Source organism: Lygodium microphyllum, chromosome 29 (assembly GCF_053477565.2).
Source record: "Lygodium microphyllum isolate KBCC chromosome 29, Lygodium_microphyllum_v1.1.10, whole genome shotgun sequence".
In the NCBI taxonomy this organism is placed as follows: Eukaryota; Viridiplantae; Streptophyta; class Polypodiopsida; order Schizaeales; family Lygodiaceae; genus Lygodium; species Lygodium microphyllum.
The window spans coordinates 71,057,577-71,077,661 of NC_141163.1; positions in this window are offsets into that span (position 1 = coordinate 71,057,577).

Below are 20,085 nucleotides of genomic sequence, written 5' to 3' on the forward strand. Positions count from 1 at the left end.
AATCCCGGTTTATGATGTTTTAGGGGAAAGGAATGGGACTATGCCTTATGGCAGAGAGGTTGAGCTTCGTATCCCTCTTGTTTCCCATTCTTCATGAACCAAGTGCAGCATGAATCCGCTTCAACTCTGTTGTCTCTACGCAAAGTGGTTCATCTGGAGCTCGACGTTAGCTTCTTCCTGGAGACTTTGCTGATATGAAAGGAACCCTGACTTTAGGTCAATCCTAAGTGGGAATGGCAGGACACTTCCGCTCGGGGCAGACTCGAGAAGACCTAGATTGCAAACCCTGTGACAGCCGCGCCAGGTATATGGACCTAACCTGCCGCGAGAGGTCTCTCCGTGGGTGCTGCTTGGAGCGAGAGGACGCTTGGGTGCCAGGGGAGGCTCTGGCCATAAATTCCTTGCCTTTTGATCCCGCACAAGAGGCCCACGTGACTCGAGATGGGATCTCAAGGCCCGTGTACTAGTCAACGGGTGGAACTTGGAGCAGCAATCCTGTAGATTACTAGGACAGCCTTCGGGCATGATGTTGGATGTATTCCGGAATTATGATAAATAAAGAACATATATTTGAGAAAAAGGAATTTGCTTGATATTGTTTTTTTGTGTCAGTGCCTAAGTTACGTGAAGGAACCCGTGAACAATTTGATTAATTAAGAAAGCTGCCCTTGCATGTCAAACGTAATGTGGTAGGTAATTAGATAACTAAAGAAAACTAAGGAAAGTGCGGTGGACATGACTTAGGTCCATCCTACGGAAGGGTGGTCCCGCTTAGCTGGGAAGTTTTCTCAAATGACGAGATAACAAGACTATGAAGACCTAGTATTAGTAGGGTTAGAATCCCAATTTATACTATTTTAGGGGAAAGGAATGGGACTATGCCTTATGGCAGGGAGGTTGAGCTTCGCATCCCTTTCATTTTCTATTCTCCATGAACCAAGTGTAGCATGAATCCGCTTCGACTCTATTGTTCCTACGCAAAGTGGTTCATCTGGAGCTCGATGCTAGCTACTTCCTAGAGACCTTGCTGATAGAAAAGGAACCCTAACTTCAGGTCGATCCTAAGTGGGAACGGTCGGACACTTCCACTCCGGCAGACTAGAGAAGACCTAGATCGCAAACCCTTTGACATTCCTTGCGAGTGCTAGGCAGTGCTTTCTAGACTCTCTTCCTGATGGACTGCTAAGACATGTCCCTTAGGCACACAAGCGGACACATTACAGTCTGCACTCGCAAGGAATGTCACAGGGTTTGTGATCTAGGTCTTCCTGAGTCTGCTGCCCCAAGCGGAAGTGTTCAACCGTTTCCACTTAGGATCGACCTGAAGTCAGGGTTTCTTTCATATCAGCAAGGTCTCTGGGAATTAGCTAGCATCGAGCTCCAGATGAACCACTTTGGGTAGGAACAACAGAGTCGAAGCAGATTCATTCTGTCAAGATTGTGGGAGAGAAGGAAGGAGTCTCACTTGTAGCTTTCTTGCTTGCACAAATGGGGGAATACACACATAGGTGGAGGCTGAAAACAGTTTTCCTCTTCTTAGTTGTGTAAGCTAAAAAGAACTCTAGTACAAAGAAATAGAAGAACCCTATATATGGGTCTCAAACCAAACTCAACTAACTAAGGTGGTATACTAACTGAGCCATGAACTAGAGTAGATAAGGATAGCTGTCATCTAGCTATTATTCATGGGCGGTGTACCAACCGCATCTGCAACTGACAAGTCGGTGACATAAATGCACAACGGTCACCCTGGCATATCACGAGTGGAGCTCGATATCTCAACACTCCCCCTCGAGCTCAATCCCAATTCCTGCACACCAAGCAGGTCTCTGAACTTGCGCAGCTTCTCTACGCCCAATGCCTTCGTAAATATGTCAGCTACTTGATCCTCTGTGCTGACATAAACTAGATCAATAAGACCTAGTAAAACCCTCTCTCGCACATAGTGATAATGCACCTCAATGTGCTTTGTTCTAGCATGATAGATTGGGTTATTTTCCAAGTGTATGCTACTCATGTTGTCACAATAAATGACAACTGGCCCATCTGTAGGAGGCTGATGCATATCATAAAGTAGTTTATGCAACCAAGCTACCTCACATGCAGCCATCGCTACGCCCCTGTACTCAGCCTCTGTGCTCGACAAGGCAACTATAGGTTGTTTCTTGCTGCTCCAAGTGACTGCAGCACTCCCAAAAGAGAACACATATCCACTGGTAGATCGTCTATCAGAAATACTACCAGCCCAATCAACATCAGTGTATCCATGAAATTGTATCTGAACCATTGTCTCATAAAGTAGTCCATACTGCAATGTGGACTTCACATACCTGAGTATGTGTCTAGCCGCATCCAAACGCGGTTTCCTTGGAGTCTACATAAACTGACTTACCAATCCAATAGCATAGCTCAAATCTGGCCTGGTAATAGTCATATAAATCAAACTTCCTACTATGCGTCTGTACATAGTAGGGTCTTCCAGAAGCTCACGTACATCTGCGCTCAGCTTCACATTCTGCTCCAAAGGAACTGAAATAGGCTTACAACCTGTCATTCCATATTTGGATAGCATGTCCAATCCATAGTGCCTCTGCAAGAGTCATATCCCACTTGGTGATCTAATCACCTCAATGCCCACAAGAAATAACGCAGCTCTCCCAAATCCTTCATCTCAAACTTCTGCTTCAATAGCATTTTCACATGAAGGATATCTTCATCACTGTCACCTATCATAATCAAATCATAAACATAAATGACAAGTAGCATAATACCTTTCTCTGTTTTTCTCACATAAAGTGAGAAATTTGCCTTGGAAATCTGAAAGCCAATAGTGGCAAGATATTGTCCTATCTTGTTAGACCATGCTGTAGGTGCTTGCTTCAAGCCATACAAGGCTTTCTTCAACCTGCAAACAAACTCAGGATGAACAGCATGCACATAACCTGGTGGCTGCTCCATATAGACCTCTTCTTGCAAATCGCCATGCAAGAAGGCATTCTTTACATCCATCTGATGTAAAGACCATCCCTTTGATGCAGCCATAGCAATGACTGCTCTTACGGTTGCCATCCTTGCAATCGGACTAAATGCTTCTTCATAATCAATGCCATATGTTTGTGCATACCCCTTGACTACTAATCTTGCCTTGTATCTATTCACAGAACCATCTGCATTGTGTTTCACCTTATAAACCCACTTACAACCAATTGCATTCTTATCTTTAGGCAAAGGTACCAATTCCCATGTAGCATTTGCTTCCAAGGCATCCATTTCTTCATCCATGGCTTTCTCCCATTTGTCTTTTCCCATGGCTTGCTCAAAAGAAGTGGGTTCTGGTTCCTGTATCACTTTGACCATATATGCATAGTGAATGGCTATAAATCCATCATATTTCAGCCTATCCACAGGATACCTAGCTCTAGTAGACCTGCGCAAAGTAGGCTCACTTCCAGGTGCTCTCAAAACATCCCTGGTCTTCCTTACTCCAGGTGTAACAATAGAAGGAATACCCAACTCATCATCAATGCTCTATTCTGAGCCACTCGATTCACCATCCACATAAGAGTGACCTGCATTCACATCAAACATGGGCTGATCTACCTTCTCTTTTTCTTTTTGTGATACCTGCATACCACTATCTGCATTGCTTTGAGAAGATTCTCCTGATCTCAATTTTCCTGTCCATGGCAAAGAATGTGAATTTCCGGTCCATTAATATCTTGTGACTGCTGCTGTGAATTCTGTGCCGCATTACCATTTTGTGCTTCTACATTATCAATCACATTTATTGGTTTATACCGGCTACTCATCTTATAAAAAAAAACATCTCTGCTCACTGTAAACTTACGAGTACAAGGGTTATAGCATCTATACCCTTTTTGCTACAGAGAATAACCAATAAAGATGCACTTCTCAGCTTTTGGATCCAACTTGGATCTCAACTCATCTGGCACACATGAACATAGGCAATGCAATAAAAAATCTTCAAATGAGAAATATCTGGTTTCCTACTAGTATACCTCTCCTCTGGAGTCATCCCATGTATTGCTGCAGTGGGAGTCCTGTTCATTATGTAGACTGCTGTAGCAACTGCTTCAGCCCAGTAAAAATCTCGCAAGTCTTTTTCATTGAGCATGGCATGAGATACCTCTCCAATATGCCTGTTTTTTCTTTCTGCAATTCCATTTTGTTGTGGGGTATGACTGCATGAATATTGCTACTTTATGCCATGCTCGTGCAGGAACCTTGCAAACTCATTTGAGAGGTACTCTCTCTCTCCATCTAATCTTAGGCATTTTATTTGCAGGCCTGTTTCTTTTTCAACCATAGCTTTAAGAGTTTTGAAATGCCCAAAAACTTCACTTTTCTTTTTCATAAAATACACCCAAATTTTTCTGCTATAGTCATCAATAAAAGTGACAAAATAATGATAGCCTCCAAGAGATACAGCTTTAGTAGTCCACACATCAGAGTGGATTAATTCCAATGGCTTCTTACTCTCTTGAACATGTCTAGGAAATGGTTTCCTTGCCTGTTTTCCAAATTGACAGGCTTCACATACCTTATGCATTTCTACAACCTTGAATTTAGGCAATCCTGCAATAATATTTTGGGTTTGCATTGATTTAAGTCACTGTACATTAACATGACCAATGCGTTTATGCCAGATATCAATATTTGCAACTACATCGGTCCCATGTGCAAACATTGCTGCACTCAATTCAAGCATGTCTGCATCCAACATAAACATTCTGCCCTTCTTCTTTCCTTTTGCTATCAAGCAACCTTTATTTTTCATATCCTCAACAAAGCATCCATGAGAATTAAATCTGACCTGCAAGCCCTGCTGAACCATTTGACCAACAGAAATCAGGTTCTTGGTGATATTCGGGACATGAAATACATCCAACAGGTATTTCTTTTTCCCATCCTGCATAGACAAAGGAAATTTTCCAATCTGCACAATAGGATGTGCAGTATCATCACCAGTTTTTACAAATCCTGGTTTTTTCATTTTCCTTGCATCCTGCATCCATTCTGCATGACTTGTCATGTGGTTTGATGCACCTGAGTCAATATACCACACATCATTTCTTTCTTCTACACTTGTCACAGAATTGGTCATGTGCTGCACCATAAACAAATGCTCATTTCTGTCATCACCCTCTCTACTAGAAGATGCATAATTCCCTTGTTGCAATTTTCCATTCATGATGTCATTTTTCTTTTTATAGCAGTCTTTAGCCATATGATCCATTTTACCATAGTAGTAGCATTCAACATTGCTGTTTGCATTTTGGCCTCTTTGCCATCTACCACGACCTCTTTGGCTCCCCCTGCCTATAGAGTTACCACGTCCTCCTCCATAGGACTGGTTTTCTTGAGTTTGCTGCATATTCTGATTTCTACCACGGCCTCCAGATCGGCCTCCTCTACCTCTTCCTCTACCTCTTCCAGCATTTGAGTAGAAGACAGCTTCTTTTGAAGTTCCTCCTAAAGAAGATGCACCACCATTTCTCTGCTCCTCAGAAATTAGAAGAGCAATCAACTCCTCAAAATTAGAAAATCTTTCACGGACGGAAATGGATATTCGGAACTATGCATAATCCTTTCCTAGACCATTCAAGGTCACAGAAACTAAATCATCATCTTCCACTGGCAACCCAATGGAAGCAAGTGCATATGCAATCTTCTTCACCTTCATGTGGTAGTCATTGATGCTCATACTTTCTCTTTGCACATTGTGCAACTCTTGCTTAAGCTGCATTTTCCTGGCTTGCATATTTGTGCTATACATTTTTGACAAAGTATCCCATGCCTCCTTTGGCGTACTTGCATCTTGAATATGCACAATCATAGAGTCTGAAATGCTGATAGACAGCCATTACATAACTTTCATGGCTCTCTCATGCCATGCTTTAAATGCCTGCATTTGCTGTTGATTGGGAACATCAAGAAGAACTGGTTCTTCTTCATTTCCTGCAACAAATTCCCAATATCCTTTTCCCATAAGAAAATTCGTCATTCTAAACTTCCATGCTTGGAAGTTGTTCTTGTCAATCTTTTCAGTGACAATCTGTGAAAGAGAATCAGACGCCATTACAGAACACTGTAAAAAATTATGTCACTGCAAAAAACAGAGCTTCAGCCTCAGAAGGGCAAATCTGCAAAACTGACGAAAGTGGTAAGTGACCACACAGTCACTTCCTAGTGACGATTTTGCATGAACAGGAAACAAGGATGATTTTGTAACTCCCAATGTCTCTGCGCACAGGCATACAATGCAATTTCTATAGTAACTTTTCACCGACCTGTAGAACAGTGGTCGCACAGCATAAAACAAGGCCTTTTCTTGAGTGCGTGCAGAAAACTTTTACCTCCAAAACAGGCCCCGAAATGGCCTCAAATCAAAAAAACAGAGCAACCGAGGGCTAAAGCCCTCATGCTACACCGCGAAGGGCGTCTCAATCTGAGACAATGCACTCTTGCACTTTCTGGCTGTGCTACCTGCAGAGACTTGCTCCCAAAATAGAAAAATGAAAGAAACACTAGTCCTCTTACCAGAACACCGCGAACTTGGTTTGCTTTCTTGAGCTCCTTACCACGAACAAGGCTCTGATACCATGTCAAGATTGTGGGAGAGAAGGAAGGAGTCTCACTTGTAGCTTTCTTGCTTGCACAAATGGGGGAATACACACACAGGTGGAGGCTGAAAACAATTTTCCTCTTCTTAGTTGTGTAAGCCAAAAAGAACTCTAGTACAAAGAAATAGAAGAACCCTATATATGGATCTCAAACCAAACTCAACTAACTAAAGTGGCATACTAACTGAGCCACGAACTAGAGTAGATAATGATAGCTGTCATCTAGCTATTATTCATGGGCGGTGTACCAATCGCATCTGCAACTGACAAGTCGGTGACATAAATGCACAACGGTCACCCTGGCATATCATGAGTGGAGCTCGATATCTCAACACATTCTTCACTTGGTTCATGGAGAATGGGAGGAACAGTTACCTCCGACTGTCTGCCTGGCCCTATCCAAGGGGATTGTTAGTAGCCGCGCCGGGTATATGGACCTAACCCACCGTGAGAAGTTTCTCCATGGGTGCTGCTTGGAGCAGGAGGATGCGGAGGCTCTGGCCATAAATTCCTTGCCTCCGCATCCCACGCAAGAGGTCGACGTGACTCGAGATGGGATCTCGAGGCGCGTGTACTAGTCAACTGGCGGAACTTGGAGCAGCAATCCTGTAGATTGCTGGGATAGCCTTCGGGCATGATATTGGATGTACTTCGGAATTATGATAAAAAAAGAGCATATATTTGAGAAAAAGGAACTTGCTTGACATTGTTTTTGTGTTAGTTGCCTAAGTTATGTGAAGGAAGCTGTTTTTGCATGTCAAACGTAATGTGGTAGGTAATTAGATAACTAAAGTAAACTGAAGAAAGTGTGGTGGATGTGACTTAGGTCCATCCTACGGAAGGGTGGTCCCGGTTAGTTGGGAACTTTTCTCAAATGACGAGATAAAAAGACTATGAAAACCTAGTATCAGTAGGATTAGAATCCCAATTTATGCTATTTTAGGGAAAAGGAATGGGACTATGCCTTATGGCAGGGAGGTTGAGCTTCACATCCCTCTCATTTTCCATTCTCTATGAACCAAGCGCAACATGAATCCGATTTGACTTTGTTGTTCCTATGTAAAGTGGTTCATCTGGAGCTTGAGACTAGCTATTTCCCAGAGACATTGCTGATAGGAAAGGAACCCTAGCTTCAGGTTGATCCTAAGTGGGAACGGTCGGACACTTCTGCTCGGGGCAGACTCGGGAAGACCTAGATCGCAAACCCTGTGACATTCCTTGTGAGTGCCGGGTGGCGCTTTCTAGACTCTCTTCTCGATGGGCTGCTAAGACGTGTCCCTTAAGCGGACGAATTGTTCACACGTTTCTTCACGCAACTTAGGCACTGACACAAAAACAATGTCAAGCAAGTTCATTTTTCTCAAACATATGTTCTTTTTTTATCATAATTCTAGAGTACATCCAATATCATGCCGAAAGGCTATCCCAGCAATCTACATGATTGCTACTCCAAGTTTTGCCCATTGACTAGTACACGAGCCTTGAGATCCCATCTCGAGTCACATTGGCCTCTTGTGCGGGATCCAGAGGCAAGGAATTTACGGCCAGAGCCTCCCCTGGCACCCAAGCATCCTCCCGCTCCAAGCAGCACCCACAGAGAGACCTCTCGCGACGGGTTAGGTCCATATACTCGGCACGACTAACAACCCCCTTGGATAGGGCCAAGCAGACAGTCGGAGGTAACTTTTCCTGCCTCTCCCTCTAGGCTTTTAACTTGAAGTATTAGGTGTATTACCTTGAATTAGTTCCTTGACAAAGGAGATCAAATAATGTACCTAAGTGTACAATCACAAACATTTTGGAGGCCGTTTGTACGACCAACTGCTAAGGTGTGATTCCTTTTTCCCAGATGCTCCCAGCATCCGATCTTGAATCATTCGCAACTTGGCGAGATCCCAATAATCTCAAACAAGATCATGCAAGCAAATGTTCTTGGTAAGTTAACTTATTTTAACTTGCTCTTTCCCTTGGGTTTAACCTTATGGTATCTTAACCTTAACCCAAAGCATTAAATGGTCAACCAAGGTGGTAGCCATGCCACCCTCCTCCCCCTCCTATAAAAGGAGATTCCCTCTCCCTCGGCTATAGACTGAGCGGCCCTACCTCCTTGTGTCGTTACGTTCCCCTTCTGTTGCAATAGTTGGGCGGCCCCCCTGGGGCTTGTGACTGAACCTCCCCCCTCCTTGTTTCGCCAGGCGACTGCCCCTCCCCCCCCACCCCCCCCATGATCAGCAAAGTAGAAGAAGGAGAGGGAGTAGAGAAGAAGAGGAGGAAGAGGGAGAGAAGGAGAAGGAGAGAAGAAGAAGGAGAGGGAGAGAGAAGAGAAGAAGAGGGAGAGAAGGAGAAGGAGAGAAGAGGAAGGAGAGAGAGAGAGGGAAGAAGAGAAGGAGAGAAAGAGGGAGAGAGAGAGAAGGAGAGAAAGAGAGAAAGAGGGAGAGAGAGAGAAGGAGAAGGAGAAGGAGAAGTGAAGAAGAAGTAGAAGAGGTAAAATGAGAGAAGAGAGAAGTAGAAGAAGAAGTATAAGAGGTAGAAGGAGAGAAGAGATAAGTAGAAGAAGAAGAAGGAGAGGTAGAAGGAGAGAAGAAATAAGAAGAAGAAGAAGAAGAAGAGGTAGAAGGAGGGAAGAGAGAAGGAGAAGAGTAAGAGAGGAAAGGAGAAGAAGAGAAAAAGAAGTGGGAGAGGAAGAGGAGAGGGAGTGTAGAAGAGAAGGAGAGAGAGAGAGTAGGAGAAGAAGATAAAAGAAGAAGAAGAGGAAGAGGAGAGGGAGAGAAGAAGAGAAGGAGAGAGAGAGAGAGAGTAGGAGAAGAAGAGAAAAGAAGAAGAAGAGGAAAGAGAGAGAGGGAGAGAAGGAGAGAGAGAGAGAGTAGGAGAAGAAGAGAAAAGAAGAAGAAGTAGAGGAAGAGAGAGAGTAGGAGAAGGAGAGAAGAAAAGAAGAAGAAGAGGGAGAGAGATAGAAGGAGAAGAGAAGAAGAAGAAGAAGAAGAGAGAGAGAGAGAGAGAGAGAGAGAGAGAGAGAGAGAGAGAGAGAGTTGGTTAGTGGTGAAGGTTTGAGGAGCCACACTCAAGCCTACCCCTCATCGGCGAAGGACCCCTTCCCATGACTTTTCTTTCCTGAGCCGGTCATCTTGAAGGCCGTTAAGGTCCGGACTATTGAGACTCCGCGTGGCAAATGGATCCCAAAAAGAAAGACAAGGGAAGCGTAGGTGCCAAAGCTACCATTGGTACCGGTAATGCGGGAGAGGCGAGCAAAGCGACCAATGCAACAAATGCCCCTACGATCACAAATCAAACCCAGGTTCCTTAGATACCCTAAGCTTTATAATTAATTCTTTATTATTTCTCGAGGAAGAAATAAAGGGTTAGCTACATGCATGGAACAAGAAAGACTCTTAGGATTTTTGTTTATTCTAAGCGCTAGGTTGCATGCGTGAAATGGTAGAGTATGGAGTTCGCATAAGTTTATATGCATGAAATGATAGCTTTTACACACATAGAATGATAATGTTTTTGCATTATTTTACATAAAATAATAGCATTTAAACCAGTTCAGTGCATGAATAATCATTTAGAATTCATGCTTCATAATTTAATAGAAACACATGAAATGTCAGTTTCCGTTCGTAAGATGCATAAGTTTCCATTCGTACGAAACTTATGCGAACTCCATACTCTATCATTTCATGCTTGCAGCATGGCACTTAGAGTAAACAAAAAGTCCTAAGGCTTGTTCTTGTTCCATGCATGTAGCTAATCCCTTAATTTATTCCAGGAGACACAATACATAATTAATTATAGAGCTTAGGATATCTAAAGAACCTGGGTTTGATTCATGATCGTAGGGGCATTTGTGGCATTGGTCGCTCTGCTCGCCTCTCCCACATTACCTGTACCAATGGTAGCTTTGGCACCTACGCTTCCCGCGACTTTCTTTTTGGGAGCCATTTGTATGCGGAGTCTGGATAGTCCAGACCTTAACGGCCTTCAAGATGACCGGTTCGGGAAAGAAAAGTCATGGGAAGGGGTCCTTCGCTGATGAGGGGGTGGATTGAGTGTGGCTCCTTGAACCTTCACCTCTCACCAACTCTCTCTCTCTCTCTCTCTCTCTCTCTCTCTCTACTTCTTCTCTTCTCCTTCTCTCTCTCTCCCTCTTCTTCTTCTTTTCTCTCTCCTTCTCCAACTCTCTCTCTTCTTCTTCTTCTTCTCTTCTTCTTCTTCTACTCTCTCTCCCTTTCCTTCTCTTCTCCTCTCTCTCTCTGCTTCCTCTTCTTCTTCTTTTCTCTTCTTCTTCTACTCTCTCTCTCTCTCTCCTTCTCTTCTTGTCTTCACCTCCTTCTCTCCCTCTCCTTCTCTTCTTCTCTTCTTCTCTTCTCTCTCTCTCTCCTTCTTCTTCTCTTCTTCTCCTTCTCTCTCTCCCTCTGCTGATATTTGAGAAAAAGGAACTTGCTTGACATTATTTTTGTGTTAGTGTCTAAGTTACATGAAGGGACCTGTGACTAATTTGATTAATTAAGGAAGCAGTTTTTGCATGTTAAACGTAATGTGGCAGGTAATTAGATAACTAAAGCAAACTGAGGAAAGTGTAGTGGACGTGACTTAGGTCTGTCCTATAGAAGGGTGGTCCCAGTTAGCTGGGAACTTTTCTCAAATGACGAGATAACAAGACCATGAAGACCTAGTATCAGTAGGTTAGAATCGCAATTTATGCTATTTTAGGGAAAAGGAATGGGACTGTGCCTTATGGTAGGGAGGTTGAGCTTTGCATCCCTCTCTTTTCCCATTCTCCATGAACCAAGTGCAATATGAATCGGCTTCAACTCTATTGTTCCTACATGAAGTAGTTCATCTGGAGCTTGATGCTAGCTACTTCCCAGAGAGGAAATGAACCCTGACTTAAGGTCGATCCTAAGTGGGAACGGCCGAACACTTCCGCTCGGGGCACACTCGGGGAGACCTAGATCGCAAACCCTGTGACATTCCTAGCCGAGTGCCAAGCGGAGCTTTCTAGAACCTCTTTCTGATGGGTTGCTAAGACGTGTCCCACAAGCGGTCGAGAGACTCAGGAAGACCTAGATCGCAAACCCTATGACATTCCTTACGAGTGTCGGGTGGCGCTTTCTAGACTCTCTTCCCAATGGGCTGCTAAGACGTGTCCCTTAAGTGGACGAGCGGACACGTTACAAGTAAGGTGTTCACGCACTTTAAAAAACAAGAGGATGCTAAAGTACTTGGTAATGATGCAAGTCCATGCAAGTCAAGTAGAGTAAGAAAGCTAACATAATTATTGATATATGATAGCTATGTAGCTTTTCACTATGCATATATGGCTAAGGTTGTGTAGGATGTGGAACCCACTTATTTTGAGGATGCAGTGGGTAATGAATATTCGAATCATGCTATGGATGAAGAAATTGTTACACTTATGGATAATGACACATGGGAGTTGGTGCCCTTACCTAAAGGCAAGAAAACTATTGGCTAAAAATGGGTTTACAAGGTCAAGCATAAGCCAGATGGATGTGTTAAGAACTATAAGGCATGATTGGTTGCCAAAGGGTATGTACAAAATCATGGTATTGATTAAGAGGAGGATTTTTCTCAATAGCTAAAATGACCACTATTATGCATATCATAGCAGTGTGGGTGGCTGCATCAAAAGCTTGGATCATGCATCAAATGGATATTAAGAATGTCTTCTTGTAGGGGGAATTGCAAGAGGAAGTTTATGTGGAGTATCCTCTTGGTTATGTGGATGAGAATCATCTAGATAACGTATGTAGGCTTCGTAAGGCCTTGTATGGGTGGGCTGGAAAAAGCACCTAGGGCATGGCATGACAAGATTGTAGAATACCTTGTCAACATTGGATTTTGAAAAGCATAGGAGGCTGATCACTCACTCTATGTATGTGAGAATGATATAGGTATTGTAGTCATTACTATATATGTGGATAGTGTGACAGAGATTAACCATGTGAAGGCTCTTCTCAAGATAGTGTGATAGTGTGACAGAGTTTTGATCATTAAGGGTGATAGTGTGATAGAGATTGATCCTTGAAGGCTCTTCTAAAGACTAAAGACATGAAGGATTTGGGAGAGTGTGCTATTTTCTTAATATAGATATTATCAAGACTCAAGGCGGTATATGGTTGTCACAAAGACAATATGCATTGGATATGTTGAAGAAGTATGATATGACTAATTGCAAGCCTATTTAAATACCTTTGGATGTTAATGATAAGCCTAGTACACATGAGGGTGACTTGATTGAGGATGTCACTATGTATTAGAGGTGTTGAGATATCGAGCTTCACTTGTGATATGCCAGGGTGACCGTTGTGCATTTATGTCACCGACTTGTTAACTGCAAATGCGGTTGGTACACCGCCCATGAATAATAGCTAGATGACAGCTATCCTTATCTACTCTAGTTCATGGCTCACTTAATATGCCACCTTAGTTAGTTGAGTTTGGTTTTGAGACCCATATATAGGGTTCTTCTATTTCTTTGTACTTGAGTTCTTTTGGCTTACACAACTAAGAAGAGGAAAATTGATTTCAGCCTCCATGTTTGTGTGTATTCCCCCACTGTGTAAGTGAGAAAGCTACAAGTGAGACTCCTTCCTTCTCTCCCACAATCTTGACATGGTATCAGAGCCTGGTTCGTGGTAAGGAGCTCAAGAAAGAAAACCAGGTTCGCGGTGTTCTGGTAAGAGGACAAGTGTTGCTTTCATTTTTCAAGTTTGGGAGCAAGTCTCTGCACAAGTAGCACAGCCGGAAAGTACAAGAGTGCATTGTCTCAAATTGAGATGCCTTTTGCGGTGTAGCAAGAGGGCATTATATGCTGCGGGACAAGGCTTTAGCCTAGGTTACCCTATTTTTTTGATTCGAGGCCATTTTGGGGCCCATTTTGGAGGCGGAAGTTTTCCGCACGCACTCAGGAAAAGGCCCCGTTTTTTGCTGTGCGACCACTGTTCTACAGTTCGATGAAAAGTTACTGTAGAAATTGCATCGTATGCCTGTGTGCAGAAACATTGGGAGTTACAGAATCATCCTTGTTGCCTGTTGATGAAAAATCGTCACTAGGAAGTGACTGTGTGGTCAAATACCACTTTCGTCAGTTTTGCAGATTTGCCCTTGTGAGGCTGAAGCTGTGTTTTTTGCAGTGACATAATTTTTTGCAGTGTTCTGTAATGGCGTCTGATTCTCTTTCACAGATTGTCACTGAAAAGCTTGACAAGAACAACTTCCAAGCATGAAAGTTTAGAATGACGAATTTCCTTATGGGAAAAGGATATTGGGAATTCATTGTAGGAAATGAAGAAGAACTAGTTCTTCCTGATGTTCCCAATCAACAACAAATGCAGGCATTTAAAGGATGGCATGAGAGAGCCAGAAAAGTTATGTACTGGTTGTCTATCAGTATTTCAGACTCTATGATTGTGCATATTCAGGATGCAAGTACGCCAAAGGAGGCATGGGATACTTTGTTAAAAATGTATAGCACGAATATGCAAGCCAGGAAAATGTAGCTCAAGCAAGAGTTGCACAATGTGCAAAGAGAAAGTATGAGCATCAATGACTACCACATGAAGGTGAAGAAGATTGCAGATGCACTTGCTTCCATTGGGTCGCCAGTGGAAGATGATGATTTAGTTTCTGTGACCTTGAATGGTCTAGGAAAGAATTATGCATAGTTCCGAACATCCATTTCCGTCCGTGAAAGATTTCCTGATTTTGAGGAGTTGATTGCTCTTCTAATTTTTGAGGAGCAGAGAAATGGTGGTGCATCTTCTTCAGGAGGAACTTAAAAAGAAGCTGTCTTCTACTCAAATACTGGAAGAGGTAGAGACAAAGGTAGAGGAGGCCGATCTGGAGGCCGTGGTAGAAATCAGAATATGCAGCAAACTCAAGAAAACTAGTCCTATAGAGGAGGATGTGGTAACTCTAGAGGCAGGGGGAGTCAAATAGATCATGGTGGATGACAAAGAGGCCAAAATGCAAACATCAATGTTGAATGCTACTACTGTGGTAAAATGGATCATATGGCTAAAGACTGCTATAAAAAGCAAAATGATATCATGAATGGAAAATTGCAACAAGGGAATTATGCATCTTCTAGTAGACAGGGTGATGATAGAAATAAGCATTTGTTTATGGTGCAGCACATGACCAATTTTGTAACAAGTGCAGAAGAAAGCAACGATGTGTGGTATGTTGACACAGGTGCATCAAACCACATGACAGGTCATGTAGAATGGATGCAGGATGCAAGGAAAATGGAAAAACCAGGATTTATAGAGACTGGTGATAATATTGCACATCCTATTGTGTAGATTGGAAAATTTCCTTTGTCTATGCAGGATGGGAAAAAGAAATATCTGTCGGATGTATTTCATGTCCCGAATATCACCAAGAACCTGGTATCTGTTGGTCAAATGGTTGAGCAGGGCTTGCAGGTCAGATTTAATCCTCATGGATGCTTTGTTGAGGATATGAAAAATAAAGGTCGCTTGATAGCAAAAGGAAAGAAGAAGGGCAGAATGTTTACGTTGGATGCAGACATGCCTGAATTGAGTGCAGCAATGTTTGCACATGGGACCAATGTAGTTGCTGATATTGATATCTGGTACAACGACTTAAATCAATGCAAGCCCAAAATATTATTGCAGGATTGCCTAAATTCAAGGTTGTAGAAATGCATAAGGTATGTGAAGCCTGTCAATTTGGAAAACAGGCAAGGAAATCATTTCCTAGACATGTTCAAGAGAGTAAGAAGCCATTGGAATTAATCCACTCTGATGTGTGGACTACTAAAGCTGCATCTATTAGAGGCTATCATTATTTTGTCACTTTTATTAATGACTATAGTAGAAAAGTTTGGGTTTATTTTATGAAAAAGAAAAGTGAAGTGTTTGGGCATTTCGAAACTCTTAAAGCTATGGTTGAAAAAGAAACAGGCCTACAAATAAAATGCCTAAGGTCAGATGGAGGGGGAGAATACCTCTCAAATGAGTTTGCAAGGTTCCTGCAGGAGCATGGCATAAAGCAGCAATATTCATGCAGTCATACCCCACAACAAAATGAAATTGTAAAAATGAAAAATAGGCATATTGGAGAGGTATCTCGTGCCATGCTCAATGAAAAAGACTTGCCAGATTTTTATTGGGCTGAAGCAGTTGCTACAATAGTCTACATAATGAATAGGACTCCCACTGCAGCAATACATGGGATGACTCCAGAGGAGAGGTATACTGGTAGGAAACCAAATATTTCTCATTTGAAAATTTTTGGTTGCGTTGCCTATGTTCATGTGCCAGATGAGTTGAGATCCAAGTTGGATCCAAAAGCTGAGAAGTGCATCTTTATTGGTTACTCTCTGTGAATAATAGAAAGGGTATAGATGCTATAACCCTTCTACTCATAAGTTTGCAATGAGCAGAGATGTTGTTTTTTATGAGATGAGTAGCTGGTATCAACCAGTAAATGTGATTGATGATGTAGATGCACAAAATGGTAATGCTGCACAGAATTCACAGCAGCAGTCACAAAATATTATTGGACGTGGAGTGTCCTCTAGCAGTGGTTCACATTCTTCACCATGGACAGGCAGATTGAGATCAGGAGAATCTCCTCAAAACAATGCAGATAGTGGTATGCAGGTTTCACGAAAAGGAAAAGAGAAGGTAGATCAACCCATGTTTCATGTGAATGCAGGTCACTCTTATGTGGATGGTAAGTCCAGTGGCTCAGAATAGAGCATTGATGATGAGTTGGGTATTCCTTCTATTGTTACACCTGGAGTAAGGAAGACCAGGGGTGTTTTGAGAGCATCTAGGAGTGAACCTACTTTGCACAGGTCTACCAGAGCTAGGTATCCTGTGGATAGGCTAAAATATGATGGATTTACAGCCATTCACTATGCCTATATGGTCAAAGTGATACAGGAACCAGAACCCACTTCTTTTGAGCAAGCCATGGGAAAAGAAAAATGGGAGAGAGCCATGGATGAAGAAATGGATGGCTTGGAAGCAAATGCTACATGGGAATTAGTACCTTTGCCTAAAGATAAGAATGCAATTGGTTGTAAGTGGGTTTATAAGGTAAAGCACAATGCAGATGGTTCTGTGAATAGATACAAGGCAAGATTAGTAGTCAAGGGGTATGCACAAATATATGGCATTGATTATGAAGAAACATTCAGTCCGGTTGCAAGGATGGCAACTGTAAGAGCAGTCATTGCTATGGCTACATCAAAGGGATGAGATGGTCTTTACATCAGATGGATGTAAAGAATGCCTTCTTGCATGGTGATTTGCAAGAAGAGGTCTATATGGAGCAGCCACCAGGTTATGTGCATGTTGTTCATCCTGAGTTTGTTTGCAGGTTGAAGAAAGCCTTGTATGGCTTGAAGCAAGCACCTACAGCATGGTCTGACAAGATAGGATAGTATCTTGTCACTATTGGCTTTCATATTTCCAAGGCATATTTCTCACTTTATGTGAGAAAAACAAAGAAAGGTATTATGCTACTTGTCATTTATGTTGATGATTTGATTATGACAGGTGATAGTGATGAAGATATCCTTCATGTGAAAATGCTATTGAAGCAGAAGTTTGAGATGAAGGATTTGGGAGAGCTGCGTTATTTCTTGGGCATTGAGGTGATTAGATCACCAAGTGGGATACGGCTCTTACAAAGGCAGTATGGATTGGACATGCTGTCCAAATATGGGATGACAAGCTGTAAGCCTATTTCAGTTCCTTTGGAGCAAAATGTGAAGCTGAGCGTAGATGCAGGTGAGCTTCTGGAAGACCCTACTATGTACAAACGTATAGTAGGAAGTTTGATTTATATGACTATTACCAAGCCATATTTGAGCTATGAAGTTGGATTGGTAAGTCAGTTTATGCAGGCTCCAAGGAAACCACATTTGGATGCGGCTAGATGCATACTCAGGTATGTGAAGTCCACATTGCAGTATGGACTATTTTATGAGACTGGGGTTCAGATACAGTTGCATGGATACACTAATGCTGATTGGGCTGGTAGTTTTTCTGATAGGCGATCTACCAGTGGATATGTGTTCTCTTTTGGGAGTGCTGCAGTCACTTGGAGCAGCAAGAAACAGCCTACAGTTGCCTTGTCAAGCACAAAGGCTAAGTACAGGGGTGCAGCAATGGCTGCATGTGAGGTAGCTTGGTTGCATAAGCTACTTTATGATATGCATCAGCCTACAGGTGGGCCACTTGTCATTTATTGTGACAACATGAGTAGTATACATTTGGCAAATAACCCAGTCTATCATGCTAGAACAAAGCACATTGAGGTGCATTATCACTATGTGTGGGAGAGGGTTTTACTAGGTCTTATTGATCTAGTTTATGTCAACACAAAGGATCAGGTAGCTGACATATTCACGAAGGCATTGGGCACAGAGAAGCTGCGCAAGTTCAGAGACCTGCTTGGTGTGCAGGAATTGGGATTGAGCTCGAGGGGGAGTGTTGAGATATCGAGCTTCACTCGTGATATGCCAGGGTGACCGTTGTGCATTTATGTCACCGACTTGTTAGGCTGCAGATGTGGTTAGTACACTGCCCATGAATAATAGCTAGATGACAGCTATCCTTATCTACTCTAGTTCATGGCTCAGTTATAGTATGCCACCTTAGTTAGTTGAGTTTGGTTTTGAGACCCATATATAGGGTTCTTCTATTTCTCTGTACTTGAGTTCTTTTGGCTTACACAACTAAGAAGAGGAAAACTGTTTTCAGCCTCCACCTTTGTGTGTATTCCCCCATTGTGTAAGTGAGAAAGCTACAAGTGAGACTCCTTCCTTCTCTCCCACAATCTTGATAAGAAGACTATGGGAAGCCTCATCTATTTGATTATCACTAAGCTAGACCTAAACTATATAGTTGGTTTGGAGAGTCAATTTATGTAGCTTTCACAAAAGCCACAGTTGAATGCAATGTGACACTACCACGTGCCTACCTAACAATTCCATGGCAGCATGTTTTAGTGGTCCATCGAGGAACTATCCTAGACGGCTTCGCCTAGCACTCTGAGGGTGCATAGATTCTATCGTCTAGGTTTCCTAGAGTCCACTCCATAATGAAAGGTATTGGTGTCGTGCCACTACGTGGGCACAATGTGAAAAACTCTAGAGTGCATCATCATTCGACTTTCTTATTGATGTAGAGAGTCAATGTGATCTAAGTCATTAGTGCTAGTGTCGGTGGCATTGATGGTCCAAAAATACTAGATTTTTGGATAAATTTAGCCTATTTTTAATATTATTTATTGTTAAAAATCCTATAAAGTTAGAAAAGCTTCTAGATTAGTATGGTATGAAAAAAACAAGTTACTTTTTCAGCTAGTTTTGGATTTTTCATGAAAAAGAAAGAAGGGAAAAATCACACGCATCGCAATCACAATTGATAGGTTAAAAATAACACTTTGAAATAGAAGAAGAAGAAGGAGTGAACTAGGAGATCCTGGAGCAGGTGTCATGCAGTTTTATACCCCTTTCAAAGCCAAAGAAGCCATCAAATTTGGGTTCTAAGTAGCAGAGAGAAAGCTGTTGTTTTGGTGCACGTTTTTGGTATACGAGGGAGCTCTAGGAGATCTAATGCTTGGTGATTGCTTTTGAGTAAAGCCAGACAAGGGATTCCAGGTTCTATCAATACATATTGATTTGATTCATTGTGCTTTGTCTTTATTGTGTCCACCTCTTGTCTATTCTTTTTCTTCTCTTCCATCTCCTATCTCTACTTTCTTCTATCTCTGATCCCCGATGGATATGACCTTTTGACTAAAACCCCTTTGACATTTGTAAACCTGACGTGAAATGTCGTCAGAAGGAAATACAAGATGGGAGAGCCTTCGAGCACAATTTCCAGTGATGTTTTGCAAAAATTGGTGCAAAATATGAATATGCTTATGTAGGTACAACAACAACAACATGTGATGCAAGCTTTTGCTCAAATAGAAAGTGTTGTGATGAATGCTCTGCAAGCAGTTGAGCGTGAGATGAAGTTGTTTAATGGCACGAATGTATCTGCATATGTACATACCTATGCTCAAAAGATGGAATTCTTTGGAGTGGCTCAACTTGCATGGAGCCGGTATTTTGTTCGGATCATTGTACATGAAGTGAAAGTGCGAAATACTGAATTATACATGCAGGATGCTGACTGGGTAGCTTTCAAGAAGACACTCAGGGAAAATTTTACATTGAAGATATCGGTTTGATTACACATAAGACTTTTCAGGAGTGGGTTTTACAACCCAATGAGGGTCCTTTGGCTACAGAATTGTTAAGAGAATTTGAAAGTCGATTTGAACAGTTAGATCTTACAGAACAACAAGCTCTTGCAAGTCAGAAAATTGAATTGTTTCTACAGGCAACTGATCTTGAGCTTCAAGAGAAGCTTGATGATTTGCT